This window comes from Triticum aestivum, chromosome 3A (assembly GCF_018294505.1).
Source record: "Triticum aestivum cultivar Chinese Spring chromosome 3A, IWGSC CS RefSeq v2.1, whole genome shotgun sequence".
Taxonomy (NCBI): domain Eukaryota; kingdom Viridiplantae; phylum Streptophyta; class Magnoliopsida; order Poales; family Poaceae; genus Triticum; species Triticum aestivum.
Genome location: NC_057800.1, coordinates 509,112,825 through 509,123,933, shown reverse-complemented (window position 1 = coordinate 509,123,933; position 11,109 = coordinate 509,112,825).

The window sequence follows — 11,109 nt, the reverse complement described above, 5'->3', positions numbered from 1 at the left end:
TATTCGAACATCGGAAAGGTTCCGAGTGATTCGGGTATTTTTCGGAGTACCGGAGAGTTACGGGAATACGTATTGGGCCTTATTGGGCCATACGAGAAAGAAGGAAAAGGGCCTCAAGGGTGGCCGCACCCCTTCCCTTGGTCTGGTCCGAATTGGACTGGGGAAGGGGGGCGCCCCCTTCCTTCCTTCCTTCTCCTTTTCCCTTCCTCTTTTCCTATTCCATATGGGAGGTGGAATCCTACTAGGACTAGGGAGTCCTAGTAGGACTCCACACTTGGCGCGCCCCCTCCAAGGGCCGGCCTCCTCCTCCCTTGCTCCTTTATATACTGGTGTAGGGGGGCACCCCAAAGACACAACAATTGATCATTGATCTCTTAGCTGTGTGTGGTGACCCCTTCCAGCATAATTCTCGATAATATTGTAGCGGTGCTTAGGCGAAGCCCTGCGATGGTAGAACATCAAGATTGTCACCACGCCGTCATGCTGACGGAACTCTTCCCCGGCACTTTGCTGGATCGGAGTCCGGGGATCGTTATCGAGCTGAACGTGTGCTAGAACTCGGAGGTGTCGTCGTTTCGTTGCTTGATCGGTCGGGCCGTGAAGACGTACGACTACATCAACCGCGTTGTGCTAACGCTTCCGCTTCCGGTCTACAAGGGTACGTAGACAACACTCTCTCCTCTCGTTGCTATGCATCACCATGATCTTGCGTGTGCGTAGGAATTTTTGTGAAATTACTACGTTCCCCAACACCTTTTACATTTCAGTTTGTCTTCGTGAAGTCATTGCTTACTTACCTGATCTGATTGACTTCACCGTGTGAAGACAATTACATGTTTGGCTTCATACTGTCTTCCATTCAGATCCAATCTACCTAGCTGCTGATAGTCTTTGTACTTTCACTTTATTGCTTACTTGACTATGGCTTGTCTAGTGTAGTCTATCTTCCGATGTATATCAATAGGTTCCTTTCACCTGTTTGTCTTCAAAGACCTCGTGTTTTGAAGACTTTCATAAAAATCGCCTGTTCACCCCCCTCTAGTCGATAACTAGCACTTTCAACTTTTGACTTCATCCCATGGTTGGGTTTTACATTAATGAAGCTTTAATATTTGTGGATGTTTGCTAGAGTTACAATCATAAGAACATATGATCAAAGTACAAAAAGTATGTTAGCTTCGGTCTGTCCAAGTATGATGAGTATCACATGTTTCATATCCAATTGCTTAGGAACATTTTTCGCACATCCTAACACCACTTGTCCATACTTGCTATATATATTTATTTTATTGTTCTTTATTTAAAACAACACCTTTATTATCTTGCAAACGTATCCCATCACTCCTACAAAGTAGTTTTTGTTTCTTGTTTTAGGTAAAGCGAACGTTAGTGTGCATAGAGTTGTATCGGTGGTCGATAAAACTTGAGAGAATATTAATTCTACCTTTAGCTTCTCGCTGGGTTCGACACTCTTATTTATCGAAAGGGCTACAACGGATTCCCTATACTTATGGGTTAACACCGGACGTGTTGCCACCATTGCTTGCACGTGGGTTTGCCGGTAGAAGGCGTTCGCTAGCCTGAACGGGAGAGAACGACTTGGCAAGGGCGGTCGCGCCAGCTCCGAAAAGCTTGCCAACATGCCATCCTACATCCGACTATCTCACCAGGCAACCCAGGGCACTGCAATGCTGGAGGGCTCCTTCTTATGCTCGTCGAAGAGACCATCCTACAAGACTTTCGAGCTGGAGGCCATGACAGGTGTGGTACAAGGAGGAGATGGAGAGCGAAGGTGTGGTGTCGTTCATTCGCAAAAAAAGGTGTGATGTGGTTCTTGCCCGACGCCTAGCCACGTTTTAACATCCCAAATTTTCAATTTGGAATGTTATACATTAGATCATCATTGCATAGCATATTTTATTTTGCATTTTGGTTGATCCTAGAAATTCTACGCAACTCAAGGACCCACGGAGAGAGTTGGGGATTTCGTTATTTTCATATTTGAGTTCTCTCAAATTTTGAGAATAGAATCATTTGATTTTATTTATTTTATCATCAATTATTTCTATTACAAAATTATGACAGAGCGAATAAAATGACGTTCCCAAAATAAAGAAATATTGAGGATTTAATACTAAAATCAAATAAGATTTCATTTCGGAATTTTTCGGTGTTTTATTTGAATTTAGGAAAAATGTGTGTTTTTCAAAATTTGCATTTAGGTCCCAAATAAATGTTCACCTTGTGAGGCTTGATTTTAGAAGCCCGTGAAAATTTATTTCGGAATTTTTGGAGTTCGTTTAGTATTTCTTTTTATATTTTCTTCCGAGCGGAATATTTAAAAAAAACGAACCGACCTAGGGGCCGTGTCCAACCCGGACTCCCGGCCCACTAGGCTTTATAAGCCGGGGGGGAGGCCCAGCCGAAGCCAGCCACCCGCGCCCAAACCTAGCGCCGCCCGCCACCCCCAGCGCCGCCGCCGCCGCCCCACCGCCGCCTCGCCGCCCCGCCGACCGCTGGAGCCGCCGCCGCCGGCGCCGCACGCCCGCCGTGGTTCGCCGCCGCCTCGAAATCCCTGCCCGGTTTTTTTATAGAAAAATCGTTTGGTTTTTCCGTTGGTTTTTCACCGGTTTTTTTAGATTCGTTTTTTTAATAGATCAGTTTTTCCGGTTTATTTAAATAACGAGCGTTCGTCCGTTCGTTTGTTTTAGCGAGCGTTCGTCGTTTTTCTTTTTCTCGGATTAAATCCGCGATTTTTCTGATCACGATTCCCGATCCGATTTTCTTTTTAGTATAACTTTTCGCTCGTTTATCGGAATCAGGCGATTCAAGCGCCTGGAGTTTCGTCTCGAAACCCTCTATCCGTTTAACCAACTTAAACAAGATTTTGCTACTGTAAAATTTGCCCTAGATCCAGATTACTAGAACGAAGTCGTTTTCTTTCGCCGTTTGACTTTCATTGCTTTGTTCGATTTGATTCTTTTGCCAACCGGAGTTCTTAAGTTGAACCTTCTGTTTAGATCTCTTATTTGAGTTTTACCTGTGCATTAGATGAGTACTTATTTATGCTTGTTTGTTTGTCTGCGAAGAATACCCGGAGTGCGTCGCTTGTTACTTCGAATCTCTAGGTTTCACGGATCATCAGTAAGGCAAGTAACACTTTGATCATACCTTTTCTACTACCCAGTTTTATTGCATTAGATCAATCCTCACACATTGCATGATTAGGATCTAATTAAATTGTGGGATGGGAAGTAGATGAGGTAGTACCTATTACCTGTTATCATCAAACCTTTGGGAGTTACTTCTGCGTTTGCTTATTATGCCATGCTATGCTAGTAGACGTGGATTAAGTGATATCCATGACAGATGTGAGTTTGTTAATTAATGGTTTATCTAAGGTGGCAACTTAAACACACATCTGGGTGGATTGAGGCACCTGGGTATTCCAGGACTTGCCTGTTTTCTTTTGGACCGCCACCCAGGCTCAAAGGGATCATGAGACTATTCATACTAGAAACTTCCGTGTGCAGCCACAAGCTATTATGGGCTCTAGCATAGTTGACTAAGTCGTGCGAACTCTTACAGTGGTAGACTAGCAGATGTAGGGGATGTAGGTGGTACGGTCTATCCATCGTAAGGTGCTAGCGCTTCTGAAAGACTATGTCTCGGTCATCCGTCTTCTCAAACACCATGTAGTGCGAGAAACCAAACGGAGGCCATCGAGTCTTGTGGGGAAAAGTGCGCAAACCTTTGCAGAGTGTAATAAACTAATCATGGTTAGCCGTGTCCCCGGTTATGGACATCTTGAGTATCTAGTACTTGGATTATCATGTGAATCTCAACATGTTACTCTAAATTAATTTTGTTGGGTTTTGTTTAATGATGATTACTTTAATTGGGATTGAGAATGCTGTCAACCATTCTCAATGTTTAACAGCCACCATGATAGTAATTAAATTATTCCTTTGAAGTAGGGAAAAATTGGCTTTATGCAAAACTATAACCATAGAGCTTTCCACCAGCCATATATGCATAGAGTATAGCTGTTTCATTCCATTACTCTCTACGTGTTACCTTGCCAGCATATTCCATGTGCTGGCCCATTTCGGGCTACAACGTTAATGTTGCAGACTTTTCAGACGATGATTAAGGAGTTTTAGGTCGTGGTTCTATACTCAGTGATGCCGTTGGAGTTGATGGACTCACTTATCTTCCAAGACTTCCGTTGTTATCGTTATTAGATGGCCTTAAGCCATATTTATTGTAATAAGTTCTCTTTTGAGACACTCGATGTAATAAGTGTGTGATTACTACTCTGCTATAAATCCTCCGAGTACTGTGTGGTGTCAGCATTACTGATCTAGGGATGACACCGGAGCACAGAGATCAGACTATTTGAGGTCTGGTCGCTACAGAGATGGTATCAGAGCACACGCTGACTGTAGGACACGACCACTAAGCTAAAAGACCTAGATCACTATTCACTCTCTTCTCTTCTGACCTCTCATCTTTTCTACTCTTTAGGATGGCGGATGCAAGGAACAAGTTCATGCAACCGGATGAAGATACACCTTTTGGACGTCACTTGAAGGAAGTCACTAGATACCTGAACATAGGAGTACCAAGCTTCACGGGAACCTACAACGCCACTTTACCTGAAGAAGAGCGCTGGATGATTCAAGTTCAAGTTCCAGGAAGGACGTTCATGCCAGTCACTGAGCCCATAGAGTTTTCTTTCGATGCACCAACTTGGACTCTAGGACAGAGCATGGCAGCTCACATCGCCATGGGACGCATTGGAGATGTCTACCGCAAGGATCTCAAGGATACTATCTACCAGATTTGTGGACGCCGAGATGAACACTGGGAGATGATCAGCACCAGGAAGGATAGATCAATTGCAGCTTTTATCCAGGAGCTAAACAAAGCACATTCGACGATAGGAGAACCAGATGTGCGCCGACATGATAGATCTGAAGAAGGCTAAGACTAGAATCAAGGAACTGGAGGAAGAACTCAAGGCTACACGTGAAGAGTATGAAGAGGAAATTAAAGTATTGTGGACAAGAATGCCGACTTAACAATGAAGTTTGGAATATTTATGGGAGGCCCTACGCCAGTAGATGAAGACGAAGAACCCAAGGAGATTAGCCCGGAAGACTACATCATCATTGACGGCACCGACTCGGAACAAGATAGTAGAGATGATGATTATGTTGATGAAGCTGGAGCAGAAATCATGGAGTCTGCAACCGAAGAATATTTCTAGTAGACCACCTCATCAGTAGTAGTAGTCCACCATGTAAATATAATAGTCCGAGCACTTTTGCGATAATTAGATCGATTGTATGCCCTTGTTTGATTGAATGAAGTGAATTGTTTGCTTTTGCCTCATGTGCATATGGGTAGTGTTTTCTCTTTAGACCCCCTCTATTCTTATATCTCACCGAGACGTGACCCCGAATTTTCCTTCCCACCGGAGCTCACTCAGTTGATCCAGCAGCAGAACACATTGATGCAGTTGCTAGTCCAGAATCAGAATCAAGGGAACAACAACAACAACAACCCACCACCACCACCACCTGTTGATCACTTAGCCCGTTTTCTTAGGCTAAATCCGCCGGTGTTTTCCAGTAGCACCGAGCCGATAGTAGCAGATGATTGGCTCCGCAAGACAGCTAGGGAGTTGACCACAGCAGGATGCACAGATGCGGAGAAGGTGAAGTTTGCCGCACATCAGTTAGAAGGACCCGCAGCCTCATGGTGGGAGAATTTCACAGCCACTTTCCTAGTCGACACTGTCACATGGGACCAGTTTCAGCAGGCTTTTCGAACTGCACATGTTTCAGCAGGAGCTATGGCCATGAAGAAGCGTGAGTTTCGCAACTTACGCCAAGGAGGACGGACAGTTGGCTAGTATGTGGAGGACTTTAGTAAGTTAGCACGTTATGCCCCAGATGACGTTGCTACAGATGCAGCTAAGCAGGAGAAGTTTCTGAAAGGACTGAATGATGAGTTGAGCATGCAGTTGATGGTAGAAACCTTCAATAACTACCAGGAGTTGGTAGATCGTGCTCTTATGATTGAAGGGAAGCAGCAGCAAATTGAGAATCGCAAGAGGAAGTATGGACAAGGAAAGTATAGTTCTGGAGCTCAACAGAAGCCATGTTTTACCCCTAAACCGGGAGGACATTTTCAGCATACCCATGGAGGAGGTAGCTCGCACAATCACAATGGCACCAAGAATGGTAATGGCAATGGAGGAAGCAACGGCCAGAACCGCACCAACCCATCAACCCCAGCCAAGAAGGACCTGAGCCAAGTCACTTGCTATAAGTGTTCGAAGACCGGACATTATGCTAATGAGTGCCCTGAAATACAAAATGGAAATGGCAATGTAAGCTCTGGGAAGAAGCCAAACCCTTTCAACAGGGGACAGGTGAACCACGTTAGCGTGGAGGAGGTTGAAGCTCAGCCCGATGCAGTAATAGGTAAGTTTTTGGTTAAGTCATTTACTGCACTCGTTCTTTTTTATACTCGTGCATCGCATTCATATATCTCAAGGGGATTTGTGGATAAGTATAACCTATCAACCCAAGCCCTTAGGTCACCCATGTTAGTAACCTCACCTGGAGCAGAGTATGTGGCTAGTCTATGGTGTGATCGGTTACCATTAAGGATTGGTAACTATGTTTTTCCCTCAGACCTAATAGTATTGGAATCCCAAGGATTGGATGTGATATTAGGCATGGATTGGTTATCAAAGTATGAAGGGAATATTGAATGTGCTAGCAAGTCAATTTTGCTTACCACACCAGAAGGGAGAAGGATCAAGTATGTATCCCGACATGTGCCGAAGAGGACTCAAGTAAATTGCTTAACAGGAGTTGTGCAGGAGGAAGTACCAGTGGTAAGGGATTTCCCTGAAGTATTTCTAGAGGAGTTGCCAGGCATGCCACCAGATAAAGATATTGAGTTTTTGATTAAGTTATTGCCAGGCACAGGGCCAATATCAAAGAGACCATATAGGATGCCAGCAAAGGATTTGGTGGAAATTAAGAAGCAGATTAAGGAGTTACTGGATAAGGGATATATTCGCCCAAGTTCTTCGCCTTGGGGATCGCCAGTACTTCTAGTGAAGAAGAAGGATGGATCGTTAAGGATGGTTGTTGATTATCAAGGATTGAATGAAGTAACGATCAAGAACAAGTACCCACTACCAATGATTAATGATCTGTTTGATCGTTTGCAAGGAGCTAAGGTATTTTCCAAGATCGATCTGCGATCAGGATACCACCAGTTGAAGATTCGAGAATAGGATATTCCGAAGACAGCTTTTACCATCAGGTATGGGCTCTACGAGTATACCGTTATGTCATTTGGTCTGACTAACGCACCTGCCTATTTTATGAACATGATGAACAAAGTGTTTATGGAGTTTTTGGATAAGTTCATCGTAGTGTTCATTGATGATATCCTGGTTTATTCGAAAAATGAAGAGGAGCATAAGGAGCATTTGCATTTGGTACTTGGAAAGCTCAGAGAACAGCAATTATATGTCAAGTTCAGCAAATGTGAGTTTTGGTTGAAGGAAGTAGGATTTCTCGGACACGTTATATCTGGAGAAGGTATAGCAGTAGATCCCGCTAAAATTGAAACCGTGACCAAATGGGAATCACCAACCATAGTTGGAGAGATCCGGAGTTTTCTTGGACTCGCAGGATACTACCGGAGATTTATTGAGAATTTCTCAAAGATTGCGAAGCCTATGACAGAGTTATTAAAGAAGAATACCAAGTTCGTATGGACGGAGGAATGTGAGGCTAGTTTCCAGGAGTTGAAGAAACGTTTGGTTACCTCACCAGTGTTGATTTTGCCAGACCAGACCAAAGATTATGAGGTGTATTGTGACGCTTCACGTCGAGGACTTGGAGCAGTGCTTATGCAGGAAGGGAGAGTTGTTTCATATGCCTCAAGACAACTGAAGCCTCATGAGTTGAATTATGCTACGCATGATTTGGAGTTAGCAGCCATAGTGCATGCTTTGAAAACATGGAGACATTTCCTCATTGGAAATCATTGTGAGGTGTACATGGATCATAAGAGTTTGAAGTACATTTTCACACAAAAGGAGTTGAATCTCAGACAAAGGAGATGGTTGGAGCTTATCAAGGATTATGATATGAAATTGCATTATCACCCCGAAAAGGCTAATGTAGTAGCTGACGCATTAAGCCGTAAGAGCCATGTCAATACGTTAATGACGGGAGAGATACCCAAGGAATTAGCAGAAAATCTACGTGAACTATGTTTGGAAATAGTTTCGAGAGGCCATATAGCAGCATTGGAGATTCAGTCAACTTTGATGGATAGAATCAGAGAAGCTCAAAAGACCGACAAAGAGATTGCCGCTATTAAGGAGAAATTGAGCAAAGGAAAAGCTAAAGGATTTCGTGAGGATGAACACGATACTCTATGGTTTGAAGATCGCGTTTACGTGCCCAATGACCCAGAGATCAGGAAGTTGATTTTGCAAGAGGCACACGACTCACCGTATTCAATTCACCCAGGAAATACCAAGATGTATTTGGATTTGAAGGACATTTCCTAGTGGACTAGAATGAAGAAGGATATTGCAGAATATGTAGCAGTTTGTGATGTATGCCAGAGAGTAAAGGCGGAGCATCAGAAGCCAGCAGGATTGTTACAACCATTGCCAATACCCGAATGGAAGTGGGATAAGCTAGGCATGGATTTTATCACGGGATTGCCCAGGACTCGTTCAGGCTATGACTCGATTTGGGTTGTAGTCGATCGATTGACGAAGGTAGCTCATTTTATCCCGGTAAAGACTACTTACACCAGTGCTAAGTTGGCAAAGATATACATGACCAGGATCGTATGTCTGCATGGAGTTCCAAGTAGTATCATATCAGATAGAGGAACCCAGTTTACCTCAAAGATCTGGAAGCAGTTACATGAAACTTTGGGTACCAGGCTAGAATTCAGTACAGCTTTTCATCCACAGACAGATGGACAGACCGAGAGAGTCAATCAGATTTTGGAGGATATGCTGAGAGCTTGTGCGCTAGACTATGGATCTAGTTGGGACGATAATTTTCCATATGCAGAGTTCTCTTACAACAACAGTTACCAAACCAGTTTAAAGATGGCCCCTTTCAAAGCCTTGTACAGAAGAAGGTGCAGGACACCGTTGTCATGGGACGAAGTTGGAGACCGCCAGTTGTTTGGACCTGACTTGATTAAAGAGTCTGGACAGAAGGTGAAGTTGATTCGCGATAGGCTCAAGGTAGCCCAGTCCAGACAGAAGAGTTATGCAGATTCTAAACGCAAGGAGACAGTTTACGAAATTGGAGATAGAGCTTATCTTTGAGTATCTCCACTTCGGGGAACAAAACATTTTGGAGTTAAAGGAAAGTTAGCGCCACGATTTGTAGGATCATATCGAGTTTTGGAGCGTATGGGAGAAGTGGCCTACAAGTTGGAATTGCCCGAAGGATTGTCAGGAGTTCATGATGTGTTCCACGTTTCCCAGTTGAAGAAGTGTCACGCGGAGATGGCTGACATACCATTGAGAGACACAGTGCCTTTAGAGACTATTCAGTTGGATAACGATTTGACCTACGAGGAGAAACCAATTAAGATCCTCGAGTTTGCCAATCGAGTTACCCGCAGTAAGGTTATCAAGTTTTGCAAAGTTCAGTGGAGCCACCACACAGAGGATGAAGCCACCTGGGAGCGAGAGGAAGAGATGCTCAAGGACCACCCTCACCTATTTTTTAGCCAACCCGAATCTCGAGGGCGAGATTCATCTTAAGGGGGTAGGTTTGTAACATCTCAAATTTTCAATTTGGAATGTTATACATTAGATCATCATTGCATAGCATTTTTTTTTTGCATTTTGGTTGATCCTAGAAATTCTACGCAACTCAAGGACCCACAGAGAGAGTTGGGCATTTTGTTATTTTCATATTTGAGTTCTCTCAAATTTTGAGAATAGGATCATTTGATTTTATTTATTTTATCATCAATTATTTCTATTACAAAATTATGAGAGAGGGAATAAAATGACTTTCCCAAAATAAAGAAATATTGATGATTTAATACTAAAATCAAATAAGATTTTATTTCGGAATTTTTTGGTGTTTTATTTGAATTTAGGAAAATGTGTGTTTTTCAAAATTTGCATTTAGGTCCCAAATAAATGTTCATCTTGTGAGGCTTGATTTTAGAAGCCTGTGAAAATTTATTTCGGAATTTTTGGAGTCCGTTTAGTATTTCTTTTTATTTTTTCTTCCGAGCGGAATATTTAAAAAACGAACCGACCTAGGGGCCGTGTCCAACCCGGACTCCCGACCCACTAGGCTTTATAAGCCGGGGGGAGGCCCAGCCGAAGCCAGCCACCTGCGCCCAAACCCTAGCGCCGCCCGCCGCCCCCAGCGCCGCCGCCGCCGCCCGCCTCGCCCCGCGCCGCCTCGCCGCCCCGCCGACCGCCGGAGCCGCCGCCGCCGCACGCCCGTCGAGGTTCGCCGCTGCCTCGAAATCTGTGTCCGTTTTTTATTTAGAAAAACCGTTCGGTTTTTTGCCCATTTTTTAGATTCGGTTTTTTAATAGATCGGTTTTCCTGGTTTATTTAAATAATGAGCGTTTGTCCGTCCGTTCGTTCTAGCGAGCGTTCGTCGTTTTTTTTCTCGGATTAAATCCGCGATTTTTCTGATCGCGATTCTCGATCCGATTTTCTTTTTAGTATAATTTTTCGCTCGTTTATCGGAATCAGGCGATTCAAGCGCCTGGAGTTTCGTCTCGAAACCCTCTATCCGTTTAACCAACTTAAACAAGATTTTGCTACTGTAAAATTTGCCCTAGATCCAGATTACTAGAACGAAGTCGTTTTCTTTCGCCGTTTGACTTTCGTTGCTTTGTTCGATTTGATTCTTTTGCCAACCGGAGTTCTTAAGTTGAACCTTCTGATTAGATCTCTTATTTGACTTTTACCTGTGCATTAGATGAGTACTTATTGTATGCTTGTTTGTTTGTCTGCGATAGAATACCCGGAGTGCGCCGCTTGTTACTTCGAATCTCTAG